We start from the raw sequence: 16,583 nt of genomic DNA, 5'->3' as shown, positions 1-16,583 counted from the left end.
GATCCGAAAGGTAGGCCATTGGGTGCCGTATGAATTGAAGCCAAGAGACGTTGAACGCCGTTTTATGGCATGCGAACAACTGCTTCAACGGCACAAAAGAAAGGGTTTTTTGCATCGAATTGTGACTGGCGATGAAAAGTGGGTCCATTACGACAATCCAAAACGTCGGGCAACGTATGGATACCCTGGGCATGCTTCAACATCGACGTCGGCGCAGAATATTCATGGCCTGAAGGTTATGCTGTGTATCTGGTGGGACCAGCTGGGTGTTGTGTATTATGAGCTACTGAAACCGAATGAAACGATTACGGGGGATGTCTTCCGACGACAATTGATGCGTTTGAGCCGAGCACTGCGAGAAAAACGGCCGCAATACGCCGATAGACACGACAAAGTTATTTTGCAACATGACAATGCTCGGCCACATGTTGCACAAGTCAAAACATACTTAGAAACGCTCAAATGGGATGTCCTACCCCACCCGCCGTATAGTCCAGACCTTGCGCCATCCGATTACTATCTCTTCCGATCGATGCAACATGGCCTGGCTGACCAGCACTTCCGTAATTACGATGAAGTCAAAAAATGGATCGATTCGGGGATTGCGGCAAAACCGACCGAATTTTTCACAAAGGGAATCCGTGAATTGCCAGAAAGATGGGAAAAAGTAGTAGTAAGCGATGGACAATACCTTGAATATTAAATTTGTAACCATTTTACGTCAATAAAGTTTCAAATTTCGAAAAAAAACCGCACGAACTTATTCATAGTCCTATTATTTGAACAAAAAAAAAAAGAAACACACAAAACAAAATTTTTTTGGATCACCCTAAAAACTGCCAAGAAGAATTTTTTCTCATATACACCCCATTGCAAAATTTTGAAAAACTATCCACTATTTCAAAACTTGAGTGGAGTGTATATTTCAACAAAAACAAAGGAAAACACAGAGCAAAATTTTTTTGGACCACCCTAAAAACTTTTAGGAAGATTTTTTTCTCTTATACTCCCCATTGCAAGATTTTGAAAAACTAACCACTATTTCAGAACTTGAGTGGAGTGTATATTTCAACAAAAACAAAACAAAAGACAAAACAAAATTTTTTTGGACCACCTCAAAAACTGCCAAGAAGAATTTTTTCTCATATACTCCCCGATGCAAAATTTTGAAAGCTATCCACTATTTCAAAACTTATGTGGAGAGTATATTTGACCAAAAAAAAAAGAAAAACACAAAACAAAAATTTTTTTGGACCACCCTAAAAACTGTCAGGAAAAATTTTTTCTCGCCTTGCAAAATATTGAAAAACTATCCACTATTTCAAAACTTGAGTGGAGACTATATTTGATTATACAAAAAGAAACACACTAAACAAAATTTTTTTTCGACCACCCTAAATAGAAAAATTGTTTTCTCTTCAACAATTTTTTTCTCATAATTTTTCTATTAATGCCGGACTGTTATAAACAATATATAATTGGAAAAGGCTCTCGAAATGTTACACTCAGAGTTGTGTATCCCTAATGCAGGTTTTTAATTAAAAGCTTTCAAAAATCCATGAAATTCTTGGCAAAGAAATCTTTAATCAAGTTTATAAACAATTAAAAGCCCTGCTCAAAGAATTTCTTCTCTTATATACCCCATTGCAAAGTTTTGAAAAATTAAAATTTGTGCGACGAGTATATTTGAATAAAAAAAAAATTTTTTTTGAACCAGCCTAAATAGAAAGATTTTTTTCTCAGCATTTTTTTATTTACTGCCGGATTGTTATATTCTTGGAAAGGGCTCGATATTTTTCATATTCATATTCATATTTTTCTAGAGAAATCTTACACCCAGAGTTATATCTCCTTAATAAGTCTTTTTGTTTTGATAGCAGCAGAGACACCACTCAGTGTGGTGTCTATAAAGTCGATGTTCTAAAATCCCTTACCACAAACCTTTCAAATTTCAATTGTACTAAAAATTCTTAACAGTAACATTTGCGCCTTTTCATTCCATTAACATTCTCTGATTCCATTAACATTCTCTGGAAATACGAGGAAAAAAGCTCATTTAACATTTCTCATCTCATTAACATTTTCTGCTGTTAGTACTCGAAAAAAGCTATTTAACATTTGCGCCTTGTCATTCCATTGAAATTCTCTGTTATTAGCGCAGACTTCACAGTGTGTTGGCAGAGAATGTTAATGGAATTAATGGAACACACTGTAAAGTGCTTATTTAAGCTGTGCGGAAGTATTTACGAAGTAGGCTAATTCTGGTTTTTTTAAGCAAATTACTGTAGGTTATGGTTATTTCTTTTTCGTGACTTTGGGCGAAGGGGGTTTTACTAAATAATTAAGCTGATTGTTTTAATATTAATAATAACACGGTGCTGCAGTGAATCAGAACTTTTGAAGTGGCATGATGATCACTGTAGATCTAGCCGAGAACGACGCGGAACCGTGTCCAAAACATTTTTAACACCCTCAAATTTTTTATTTATCGTTAAAAACCCGATTTTGGGTGTTTTCCGACACTTAAAAATTCGTAACTCGTCTGCATTTTATCCGATTTCCACTCTTGAAACAGTTTTGTTGAGGTAAATGTTAGTCCTTCTGACGTATGTCTTCAATTTTTCACGCTAAGCAAAAATAACTACTGATTTTTCAACACAAAACTTAAACTGTAGTAAATTTTTCCAATTTTTGCGAGTTTAACGAGATGTTGTCGATAATATTGAAATGAAAGGTTTATTTATTAATAGAAAGTCTTATAGCTGTGTCTATTCCGAATGTAAATAGCATTTAATTTCAAAAATCGATCAAAAAGTGTCGAAGTAACGGATTTTTTTGAAAAACAAAAAACAAAAAAAAAAAAACAGTAAACGGAAAGTTTTGTTCACTACTTTCATATTTGCAAATTTAATGCGGTTCTCCGTTATTATTCGCGAAATACGTATATAACTAAGTATATTTACGCATATCTGTGTCCATTCCGAATCTAGCAAGTATTATTTCATCAAAATTGATAAGAAATTTTCCAAGTGAAGGACGTTTTTGTAGAAATAAAATAAAAACAGAACATTCTCGAGTTGAACAGAGACCGTAGAAGAATATTATAACGTCAAAAAAAAAAATAATACAAAAAGTAACGCAATTTGCTGACTTACTTCTGCAATTTTCTGACTTACCTAACTAAACCTCACCTAACCTAATGTTATCGAAATCAATCCAACCGTACATAATGTGAGACAATCGAACCCATTGTGCTGCTTTTCTGCATTGCAAAATGAAGTCATTTTGATTAGTTTGCAATGCCAACCTATCCAAACTCGAAGTAACCTTGAATAACTTATCCTAATCTCCCTTCACTAAATATAACCCTACGTAACGCAATTGAACCGATTGCATTGTACTTATATGGTTACTCGATTCAAAACATCTACAAATAAACGTAACGTATCCTTTCCTAGTATAACACAAAATAACCTAACCAAACTTCATTAACCTGAACGAATCTAACGCAACCTGAGCTGAGTTTTTTCCATGTAATACAAGAGTGGCAAAGTTGAACATAAAATACTGTTAAAAAATTCTGATTTATGTTTACTTATTACACTTAGGTAGGGTTAGGCTAGGTTAGGTTAGATGCACTTAGATCTCCAGTTGATATTCACGCAAGAGAGCTTCGCCGCCTCTATAGCGAGCAAGGAGCTAAACCAACGGCAATAGAAAAAGCCATAGAACGAGAGCGATCTATGTATGAGTGGCAAAGAAGATGGGAAGAGTCACTTAAAGGGCGCTGGACGTACAAATTAGTATCACATCTCGAGCAGTGGGTAAAAAGAAAGCATGGTGAAACTGATTATTACCTTACGCAGATACTCACCGGTCAAGGCTGCTTTATGGAATATCGCCACCGCTTTCAGCTGGCAGAAAACCCATTCTGGCCAAGCTGTCCTAATGCAATCGAAAGCGCAGAACACGTGGCTTTTCATTGTGATCGCTTCACACGAGAACGTGCAATACTTGAAAGGGTTTTGGGACACTCAGCTAGTCCTAATGACATCGTAAAGGGCCTGTGCTCATCCAGTGCTAAATGGGTGGCGGTTCGAGCGTTTGCTGGAAAAATTATGCTACGACTCCAATTCATCGAATGGGAGCGCAAGACCCAGCAACAGCGGCTACAGTTGCAATTACGAAATGGAGATGAACGGTCTCCGGACAGAATGACGGCAAACACAGATACTTGAGTCAATCACTCACAATAATATCAGACAGAAGACAAGACGATAGTTCGTAAATACTGCGCTATCGCAAATTTTCCGATGTTCCATTTCCTCCAGAACCACGTATGAAAACAGTGAGGGGAGTGGACACCATCGCTGATGTAAGATCTCCATACGTCCACAAGAGAAGGACCTGGACGCAGGTACCTGGTTGTGTCAATAGACATAAACCCGGCTCCACCTTGATGAAATGTTTACAGCGGTCCCAGGGTGGAAATCAGCCGAGGAGGAGGAATGTTATAGTGTTAGTGGGAGCATGCCCCACATACCACTGGTGCGACGGCGCCTTTGATGATGTTAACATTCTCTGATAAAAGCGCGGTACGTTTGCTTGTGCGACTGCGTTGTGAACCAAGGTTTTGTGAAGTGGATAAATTTTAATAAGTTCTGAAAGAAATGCATAGCGTTTTTTCATTGCATACATAAATGAATGTACAAACTATGTATTTACTTAATGAACATACATATGTATATGGCATTATCAAATGGAATACATACATACGTATACCCTATGATCAAAAAGTACCGGGAATGTTTAAAACAAAACAGTGTTAAATTTCAGGCAAATTTATTTGAATTCCTTCAAAATATGACCCGTCTGTAGCAACACACATGCGCTAACGTTTAACCCAGTCCTCCATGTACCCCTGATAGGTCGACGAAGGGATGGCCTTCAGCTCCATCATCGCATTCGCTTTGATCTCCTCTATCCTTCCATATCAGGTGAAGACGGTACTTGCGCGATGGTATTTATAGGGTGAACGATATAAAGTGTTACCAACTTCACACTGTTTGTATCTGTAAAACAGCTTATGACATCAACGTCAAAATTATTCGAATGACAGTTCAATATATTGTTTATAAGCCATTAAAAGCATTTGCGTCTCAGTTTTGTTGAATTTTCTTTTCTGTGATGGAATTCAAACGTAATAGTGTGATTGCGTTATATTTGGCTGGAAAATCACAACAGCCATTGTTCGTGAGCTCAGTCACCTCAAAGCGAATAAAATGTTTGTGTATCGCACTATAAAATGTTACAATGATACTGGTGGCATTGCAAAACGCTATGGAGGTGGACCAAAAAAAACCGCAATAACGTCAGAAATGGTTCGGAAAGTGAAGGCTCGACTTGAACGAAATCCACGTCGAAGTGGAAGAAAAATGGCCAAAGAACTGAATATCTCGCAATACAGCATTCGACGCATATTAAGGTAGTAGTCTGGTAACTTACATGTTTTTTGAGGACATGTTTGGGACATTTTTTGGAAGGGAAAATAAAATTCAATCGGTTTGATTTTCTGATATGTTATTAAAGGTATCAGAAGGTGTACAAAAAAAATTTTATTTTTTGCTTATTAATCAGTCTGCTTGTCGTTCTGGCGGGTAGTAAGATCCAATGATTTTGACAAAAAATAACAAAATGGCGGACTTCGTAAGAAAATTGCCTTTTTTTAAAGAGGAAATCGGACTACAAAATGGAAACTTAGGGACGAAATAAATTAAATCTACTACCCGCCAGAACTATTGATGTGTAGAAAAACATATCTAAATTTCAGCTCAATCCGTTAGATAGAAAATTTGTTTTCACGACGGCCATCCGGAAAAACGTGGTTTTGAGAAAAACGCGCTTAAAGTTTTAGCAATGGAGCCGCGCAAGTACGAGCTGCTCTCATGTATATGCTATAATTTCGTCAATATTTCGAATTTCGGTCTAAAATTTGTACAGTATATTACCAATATATCGCACTTTCAAAATATGTAAAAACCCGAAATTCGAAATTTTCAAAATAAGTTACCAGACTACTACCTTAAAAAATGGGATCAAGGTCAAGGCTTATGGTACAAGTTCCAAAAAGTACACGATCTTTCACCCCAGCAAAAAAAAGTTCGGTGCGAAAGAGCAAAGGAGTTGTTGCGCTTGCACGAACGTGGCGAATTTCCTAGCATTGTGTTTTCTGATAAAAACAATTTCCCAATTGAGTAGTTCATAAACACTCAAAACGATCGAGTTTACTTGAGCGAACGCTCATACGAGAATTTGAGCCTACGTATGGCCACTCGCAGCAATTTCCCATCGCAAGTAATGGTTTGAGCCGCAGTGACCGCTGATGGACGCTCTCCAATCGTTTCTATCGAGACTGGTGTCCAAGTTGAATGCGACTTATTGTCGGGAAAATGCTTTAGAAGCTGCTTTAGAGCCGTGGACACGCAAAAATTTCGGTCGTAGATCATGGACATTCCAACAGCACTCGGCACCATCTCATAAAGCTCGTGTGAACCAAGAATGGTTAAAAAATCATGTTCCACACTTCATTTCTTCCACATAATGGCTTTCGAATTCGCCAGACGCAAATCCGATGGAATATTCCATCTGGTCCAATTTGGAGAGCAAGGTGAGGACTAAAAGATATGCCAGTATGGATGCGCTGAAAAAAGCGATTATACGAGAATGGGCCAAAATACCTCAAGATCACATTCGTGCAGCATGCAACTCATTTTTTGACCGTTGTATTCATTTTTGAACAATTTTGTCTTTGAAAACAATAAAAACTAATTTCACACAAAAAAGTTATTGTGTTTTGAACACTTCATATCGTTCACCCTGTACTTGGTGTTTGGTCAAATAATCCAGCACAATCTGGGATCGTTGCGATGACGCGTCATCATCATGCAAAATCCAAGCATTGTTTGCCCACATTTCCGGCCGTTTGCGACGTACAGCATCTCTCAAACACTGCAAAATGGATAAATAATATCCTTCATTGACTGTCTGCCCCGATGGAAGGTACTCACGGTGCACTACGCCTTGGCAATCGAAGAAAACAGTCAACACCACCTTCTCTGTACTTTTTGATCATAGGGAATACATATCGCATTTTTTCACTAACGGACAAGAAGACGGTCGCAGTTGTTGTTTTTTATACGCATACATTCTGCGTTCGATGAAAATTTGTATGCATATTTAATATACATATATATGTGTATGTGTGTATGCGCGTTTGGCTTTCTGGACGGATGTTAGAATGATATTTTCTCATCAATATATGTGGCTTAGACTTGATTAAAGAGATTAAATATATGCATGTTTATACGTACGTATTTCCTTTTGATTGATTTAAATAAAAATCAGGTCATATCCAGTATGAACTATTTTATACCAAAAAGCAATTTCTACTTATCAAATACAAAAAAACCCTAAAACACTATTTTAAAGCAATTATAATTTAAATAAACTCAAAAATTTTACCAAACTTTGCTAGTTTGAATTGTAAAAAAAATCGTGCAAGGAAAAACATATTATTTTTCAGGACTTAAATCCGAATTAAATACGTGCCATAAAAACCAAGCGAATAATTCCGCGGACTTAGCTTCTGCACCATAAATTAACTGCCTTCAAAGTTTTTTTAATGGCAAACTCATTGGCTTAGCTGTGAGCACGAAATACGACGAAAAAAGCTCATTTAACATTTCTCATCTCATTAACATTCTCTGCTGTTAGTACTCGAAAAAAGCTCATTTAACATTTGGGGCTTCTCATTCCATTAAAATTCTCTGTTATTGGCGCAGACTTCACAGTGTGTTGGCAGAGAATGTTAATTCCAAATCCAATTCCATTAACATTCTCTGGTGTTGGCTTTGTTGTATTTGATTTCTTATTTAAGCTGTGCGGAAGTATTCACGAAGTAGGCTAATTGTGGATTTTTTAGGCAAATTGCTGTAGGTTATGGATATTTCTTTTTCGTGACTTTTGGCGAAGGGGGTTTTACTAAATAATTAAGTTGATTGTAATAATATTCATAGTAATGATAAGTGATTATTATGCATTAAAATAAACAAAATTATAAAAAGGGTGGAACATTTAAATTGACCAGTTGAATCACTCCATCACAAGTCTTGTAAATGTTTTGAAGTGACTACAGTACCTGGCCATTGAATTATGACCGATGGCATTTTTTCTGAAAACTTCAAATATCAGGTAAAATTTTAAATCTAATTTGGGCTTTTTAAAATAAAAAAGGATTTTAAAGGGTTTTTAATCTGTTCTTAGATGTTTTTAAGAATTACCGGTCAATTGCCCTGCTCGAATAGAAAAGGATCAGTTTTTTTGCTTATAAGTGAAAAGTTAAGCATGCAAGTGCCAGTGCGAATTAATTCGATCTTGTGTGAAGAGCATAGAAAAACTAATTGAGATCGTCTGAAAAGTGAAAGAATTGAATAATGGATATGCATATATCTTTTATAACATATCTTTTGAATTTATCACGTAGATTATCCTTTTTTTCAATTGAACCTGTTTTTTTTTTAGAAAATGGGTCGAATGTTGGGACAAAAGCAACAAATTGCAGTTCTTTTGAAAGCCAAGAACCTGAGCTATGTAGACATAGCAAGAACCGTTGAAATATCCAAGCCGTCTGTGAGAAATGTTGCCAAAAAGTGGAAAAATACCAACAACGTTTTAGCGGTAACTTCAAACAAACGCGAAAATTGTCGCCGAGAACGCATCACCTCAACCAAGCAGGATAGCAAAATTCTCCAAACAGTTCTCTGGAACAGGAATGCTTCAAGTCGGATGATTTTAATAGAGGTTCAGGAATCTGGAGTAAATATTTCGGAAAGAACGTTACGATGACGCTTATACGAAAATGGACTTTTTTGCAGACGACCAGCAAGAAGCCAAAACTCACACCGTGTATGCGAAATCGGCGGAAACTTTGGGCACAACTTCACAGAGACTACTACGCGGAATATTGAAAAAAAAGTAAGTTTAAAAAACCATTTTTTTCTTTTGTCAAATAGGAGTATGAAGATGTGAATATTCACACTTTTTTGCGGTTTTGTTTTTCTTCATACGGATCATCTTCAGCGGCAGAGCCAGATAACGATATTTTGAAGATTGTGTGCTTCCAAGGGTCAAACACCCCCCAGTGTTATGGTTTGGGGCTGTATAACCTCAGAGGGACTAGGTCCGCTACATTTTGTTGAGGGAACAATGCGCTCTGTCCAGTACGTGGACGTGATGGTAAACGTTTTGCTGTCATATTTGAAACCCTGAAGTGTCCGAGAGACGAATACACCTTTATGCAAGATGGGGCTCCATGTCATACATCCAGAATGAGCATGAATCGTCTGAATTCCATGGAAATAATGGTTTTGCCATGGCCTGACAATTCACCGGACCTTAACCCTATCGAAAATTGTTGGGCATACCTCAAATCGGCAGTATAACAGCGGAATAATACCACAATACAACAGCTTGAGGAAAACATCGAAGATGTGTGCTATAGTAATGATCAAAATCTTAAGATGAAGATAACACAGTGCGTAGCCAGTATGCCTCAACGAATTGCGAATAGTTTAAAATAAATATCTTTAATGCAAAATGTCAAGAAGCATTTAATAAAACCAAATATGTAAACTTTTTTAAATGCTTTAAAACCGTTTGCTTTTTATTCGCTCTCAAAGCCATAAATATGTAATTTTTATCATCGGTCGTAATTCAATGGCCAGGTACTGTAGTTGAATCACGCGCAATCATTTTACAAATTATTTTTGTTTTTATTTTATTTAATACAGATTATTATCGAATGCTAATTTTTTTTATCTTTCAATACACATTTGTATGTACCTACATGAAGCAATAATTAAAGGTGATGTAAGTAGCCTAATTTTCACCCTGTGTTAGCCATCTTGAAGCTACTTAATAAATCCATGTTGTCCTCTTGGAAAAGCTACTTTTTATTTCAGAGCAAATTCTAAAGAAAAAGTACTCAAAAGCGTAGAAATTAAAATTTTTGCTGAAAAAGTTAGCAGGCAATATTGTTTTGCCTATTCCATTTTGCTTAGACTTTCGCATCTTTCAATTCTATTGAAAGTTCTGTGAAAATTACATTGGTAAATAGCTGCTACAATAGCTGCTACATTATCAATCTGATTTTTTGTTAATAACTGCTTAAAATTTATATACACAGGTGTGAAAAAATTTGTACACAACGCAAAATTAATACTTCGTTGCTCCACCTTTTTGCTTTTCAACAGCTTGTAGCCGGCTTGGCATCGATTCCACTAACTTTTTGCAAACATCAGGGCTTATTTTATTCCATTCTTCCAGAGCAATGTTCAAGAGTTGAATTGATGTACACTGCCTTTCCTGCATCCGGGGATCTAATTCATCCCACAAATGCTCAATGGCATTGAGGTCGGGACTTTGTGCAGGGGTTTTTATTACCTTTGGACAGTTATATAACAACCAGCTCTTGACGTCATATGAGGAATGTTTGGGATCGTTGTCCTGGTAGAATTGAAAACTACTTTCGATGCCTAGTTTTCTCACGCTTTCTTTCAAATTTTGTTTCAAAATTGTTAAATAAACGTGTTTATTCATTATTCCACCAATGAAATACAATTTTCCAACTCCTGACGCCGCCATGCATCCCCAAACCATTACAGATCCACCACCGTGTTTAACCGTTTTTCTTAAATTCTTGCCTTCCAGCTCCTTGTTCGGTTTGCGCCACACTTTACGCCTTCCATCACATCCAAATAAATTAAATTTACTTTCGTCAGTAAATAATACCTAAAGAATGAATATGAAAGTCATGAAATTGTTATTTTTTCCCCCACTTACAGTGCTCCAAAAATCGAAATCCTTAGCCATATATTGGCGAGCAAAAACAAGCCGGTCATTTTGGTTTTTCTTGCTTATTAGGGGGTTCTTCCGCGCAACTCGGCCGTGAAAAGCATTTTTTCGAAGAAGTCTTCTTATTGTTTCGGGATTTACCTCCACCCCAGATGCTTCTTTAACCATCGCAGTTAATTTTGGAGCAGAAATGAATGGATTTTTCTTCACTTCTCTTAGCACCATGCTCTCATCTTTGGAGGAAAGCTTCTTTGGACGGATTCCACGATGCTTATTTGCAATGAAACCATTTTCATTGTATCTAGCAATAATATCGTGCACTGTTGACTTGCTTTTTTTTATCAATTTCGATATTGCTCACTCAGATTTTCCGTCTAAGTGCTGTTGAATTACTATTTTGCGTTCCTCCAATGTAGACTGTTTACCATTACGCGGCATTTTGCAAAATACTTTTATAAACTCACCCAATGATTGACAAGGCAACAATGAACAATAACTTTTAATACAAGTATAGAAAATTTAGAAATAACGGTATGCATATTTGCAAAACATGGTTTGCCCGACTTTAAATGTGAGACAGAGAAGTGGCCTTTTTCAGTTTTTTATACATTATAAAGCAACTTGGAATATATTTTTTTTGTTGTTTTTAAATAAAACAATTTTTGTGCAAAAACAGAAAGAGGTAGAACGTGTTTTCTTTCATCAAAACATAGATATTATGTCTAGAAGTTTTCGTATGCACCTGCCCGACTTTGAATGTGAGTGACTGTATATAAATTTATATTTTTTAACACAGATTTTATACTTCTAACTTTGCAGGTAATCTCCTTAAAAAATCAAATGTATGATTAGCGGACGTGACGAAATAAAAGTGGTTTTTCCTCGTTAAGAGTTTCCACTATTCTCAAGTTATTTTATTTATTACTTCAGTGTAGGTTTGCAAATGGCACATATAGATTCCTATCCGATGCATGGTCTAAATACATACATATATGACACAAATCTATGGGAATAGTTAAGTTAAAAATATAAATAATTAAGTACCACTTATAAAATAACATAAAATTATTCTATGGCTTACAACGACCTTTTTCAATTTTTTACTAATATACTTTTTCAGAAAGGGGATAAACTTATGCCCTTTTTTCCCTTGCTTCCAAATTGCATCAATGGATTAAGTAGCATCCGAAATCAGTTGTCAAACTTTACTTAACCTTGTATAATTGAATCATGATGTACCTATATATTTTTGGCAGACTTCAATAACTTCAAAAATTTTTTAGCCATTTTTTATCAAGGCGTTCATCACAAATAAGTAAACAACTCTTCTCAGAATCATCTGTCATAGAAGATGCTTCTCGAGCTGTCCGTGGTACGATTCTTTTTTTTATTTTTCAATTTCTCGTCGCACTGGGAAGACAAGAAACTGATTGTTGGCGGGGAGAATTCGACTAAGTTGTTCTTGTCATGTTAATAATTATTAAAAGGCTCAGTTATCAATTGATTGATTTTCTGTTCAAGTGGGCAGCTATTTATCCTAACCTAATCTACCTGGAGAATTGTGTGATGAAGTGCTGTGCAAAATTTTAAAACCAGTAGAATACGAGTTATGACGTACAGGGTTTGATTGAAAAGTAATGAGCCTTATTTTTTTAAGGAGTTTTATTAAGCCTTTTGGCTTATGCAACTAATATTCTTCAAATTGAGCGTGAATACACCGCTGGTAGCGGTCCTTTCACTGCAGGAAACATTTTCTAAACTCATCCGCCGGAATCGCGTTCAATTTGGCTGTCACAGTTTTTTGGATCGCCTCGATGGAGTCGAAACGCCTCCTCTTCAGCTTTCTTTTCAGGCGCGGGAACAAGAAGAAGTCCGGAGGGGAGAGGTCAGGGCTGTAGGGAGGGTGGGGAAGCACCGGAACCCCCATCTTGGCCAATGCAGAGGTGCAGAGGAAGGCGGTGTGCGCCGGCGCATTGTCGTGATGAAGGGTCCAATTCTTGACGAGGTCGGGACGAGCCCGGGCGACGCCGTTTTTCAGCCGAAGGAGCACTTCTTTGTAAAATACCTCGTTTACAATGCTTCCTGGAGGTACAAACTGTTTAGCTGTATGCAAAATTTGATCGAGTAACGTTGCTCCAACGATCGTTGCATTTTCGCCACTGAAAACCCCTAACACACTTTTAAAACAGCTTGCACGCGATTTAAGTGTTTTGCCGTTATATTGCGATAAAAAAAACTAAAAACTGTTTTTTATTAAAATTTATTTATTTATTTTAATACAACAATCTACTCCAATGGAAGGGAGGAATCAGACTGGCTTTATGATTTTACTTCAGGTAAAATCAAAGCTTACAAATGTATATATATTTGCTTACTCGGTATATTACAATTTTATTTTCTTATTTGCTAATTACATTGGTTTATGAAAAATACTTATTAATATAATATTACATTTTCGTGTGAGAACGGAAATGCTGATTTGACAATAATTATTGTAGTGGACAGTAAAGTTAGTTAATTTTGGAACGGTTGCAATTCCTGGAATTGCGACCGAAAAATAATTTTGATTTGTGAATTTAATAACAATTTTTGCAAACAAAACGGAAGTTGGTTTAATATTACATTTTGTCTTTAGTTATACTTGCAATGAAATCATCTATGCTTGGTTTTATACATGTAATGCTTGGTTTTACATATGTAACTCGCGCGGAGCGAGGTTGACTGCACCGCTGTTGCCAGCGAACTGGGACCGGTTTCTAGTGAAAGGGGAAGGTCCAACGATCATTTTCCCCCACCAGCCGATTCGTGTGATCGCTTGGCAGACGCTCCGCGCAGGAAGGCTCATTACTTTTCAATGAAACCCTGTACACGGACTTCAAGGGTAACAAGTTGTAGAAAATCACTTTAAAGTAGTGCCGCTATAGAAACCCGCTCTGAAGAAACGGAATCTCGAATACCAGGTGGTGCAAAATTAATCATTCAATTTTGTTTTTGAATAACTTTTTTAGTAAATAAAAACCAATGATTTTCAGTGATGGAAATCTGTATTTTCACTTTTAGGCGCTTCATTGCTTGTCCGTTTAAAAAAAGTGTCAAATATGATTGCCGTACAACGCCATTGGCAAAAATTATGAAACTTTTGATAGGGTGATTAATTTTGCGCCATATTGTGCTCATACCCTCTTCTATTTTGCAACAGATTTTTTTATGAATTGCACTTTTTACATGAAAAAAAAAAAACAAAACGACGAGTCTTCTTGCAAAAGAAAACACCAAAAATTTAAAATCACCACAAGATCTTGGCACTTACAATTTACACTTGTTTTACTAAATCCCCAAGAGCCATGCCACTGCGTACCCATAAGTTTTCTGAAAATTCATTTTAAAAAGTTAAAAATTTAGCTGAAAGTTTGTTGAGTTTTTCAAATAATAATAATATTATTATATATATTATATAATATTATTATATAATTTATATTATATATATAATTTATATTATTATATACAATAATATTATTATTATTATTTAACTTTTAAACTATATGAAAAAATTTTGAAAAACTCAACAAACTTTCAGCTAAATTTTTATATAATATTATTATTATTATTTATAGGAAATACATATAATATAATATATAAAGGGTGGTTAAATTTTAAGGGCCGATGTTGAATGTGAACCACACCTAAACGTCAAGTTTTTCTGCATTTCATTTGACATTTTTCAACTTCAGATTAACTCAATTTGAACCATGGAAAGATACAGAATCAAGCAATGCGTTTAAGTTATTCAGGCTTATTATGAAAACGGGCGCTCAAATTAAAATGCATATCGCGCATATCGTGAAGAAAATCATCTTCAGTGATGAGGCACATTTTCACCTCAGTGGATTCGTCAATAAGCAGAATTGCCGCATTTAGGCGAATGATAATCCAAGAGTGATCGCCGAAAAACCAATGCACCCAAAAAGAGTGACTGTTTGGTGCGGTTTATGGGCCGGCGGCATCATTGGGCCGTATTTTTTCCAAAATGAGGCCGGTCAGGCAGTTACTGTGAATAGTGTTCGCTACCGTGAGATGATAACGAACTTTTTATAGCCCGAATTGGACGATATGGATGTGGACGATATGTGGTTTCAGGACGGTGCCACTTGTCACACAGCTAATGAAACAATGGCTCTTTTGCGCGCAAAATTTGATGGCCGAATAATCTCACGTCGCGGCGATGTCAATTGGCCGCCAAGATCATGTGATTTGACACCGTTTTACTTCTTTCTTTGAGGTTATTTGAAAGAAAAGGTATACGTCGATAAGCCAGCAACAATTCAAGAGCTAAGGGATGATAATTCGGCACATTAACGGCATAAAACCTCAATTATGCCTCATCGTCATCGAAAATTTGGACCATCGGATAGAGTTGATGGAGGCCGAGGCCATTTGACCGATATTTTGTTCCATACGTAATTGAGCCATACCAATATTATCACAATGAAGAGAAATGATAATAATTTCTTAAAAAAATTGTATTTTATTCAAAATCAACACCGGCTCTTGAAACTTAACCACCCATTAATTTCAACAAGACGGCGCTACGTGCCACACAAGCAACGAAACCATTGATCTGTTTCTGGAAAAGTTTCTGGACGGTGTTATCTCTCGAAGAGGTGATTACAATTGGCCAACGATATCTTGTGATTAAACGCCTTGTGGTTTTTTTCTTTGGGGCCATGTGAAAGAGAAGGTCTACACCAACAGCTCAGGGTCTATTCAAGACCTCAAAGATGGAATTCGTGACGCTATCGGGGACATAGGACAGCCACTTTGCAATTCGGTTATGGAAAATTTCATGAAAAGGATATTGTCATGTAAGCGTGGTCCTGGTGGTCATTTGCCTGATGTTATTTTCCACTATTAAAGGCATACCTTCCTCTTTATAATGAAAGTAACACCTCTTATTAAAAAAACATTTATTTCTCGTTTGCTTAAGATGGCAAGTGCTTACAACTCTAATTACAATATCCGTATGAACTTATCCTTCCTTACTTATTTACTGATGGTTGAAGAACGTTTGGCGCAGAAAATAGGCCACAAACCCCCCCAGATAGTTGCACCGGATGCTCCGAAACGTTCCAAATAAACTAACTTTTCTCCAGTAGTTAACGAAGTTTTCAGGTTCTTAATGAGGAAAATTGTTGGATGTATGAAATTCCATTTAGTAGAAGTACTTGGGTAGTTAGCAGAGTTTCGAATACGTTCATGCCCATACGCCCGCTCTTTTCAAAAACCCAGCTGTCTTAGACTCCGAGCATTCAGACAAACAAATTGTTCATATAACCAGGCTTATCGGTGTAATACGACAGATTACATCCACTGGATGTGATCTAATCGACTCAGTGATTGCAACGCCCTGCCTCGCTTTAACTGTTGTGGACTGTTCATTATTGTAGAGAAATTTAGAATTACGTCTAAACGCATTTGCAACAAAACAACGAACCGTACGAAATATCGGAGATATCAACGCCTTATTCATCCATGAAATGAGTTATGAGTATTTTTTTCTAAGTATTTTCTTAGAGGAGATGGACCATATTCAACCTTCAGTTTAACTCGGCATCATAATAGCACCAGACGATTGTGAAAGATACTGATAATTTAGAGAAGGTTGGTTGAGATTA

This window comes from Anastrepha obliqua, chromosome 4, assembly GCF_027943255.1.
Source record: "Anastrepha obliqua isolate idAnaObli1 chromosome 4, idAnaObli1_1.0, whole genome shotgun sequence".
Taxonomy (NCBI): domain Eukaryota; kingdom Metazoa; phylum Arthropoda; class Insecta; order Diptera; family Tephritidae; genus Anastrepha; species Anastrepha obliqua.
The sequence above is the reverse complement of the archived record's forward strand: the minus strand, read 5'-3'. Positions refer to the sequence as shown.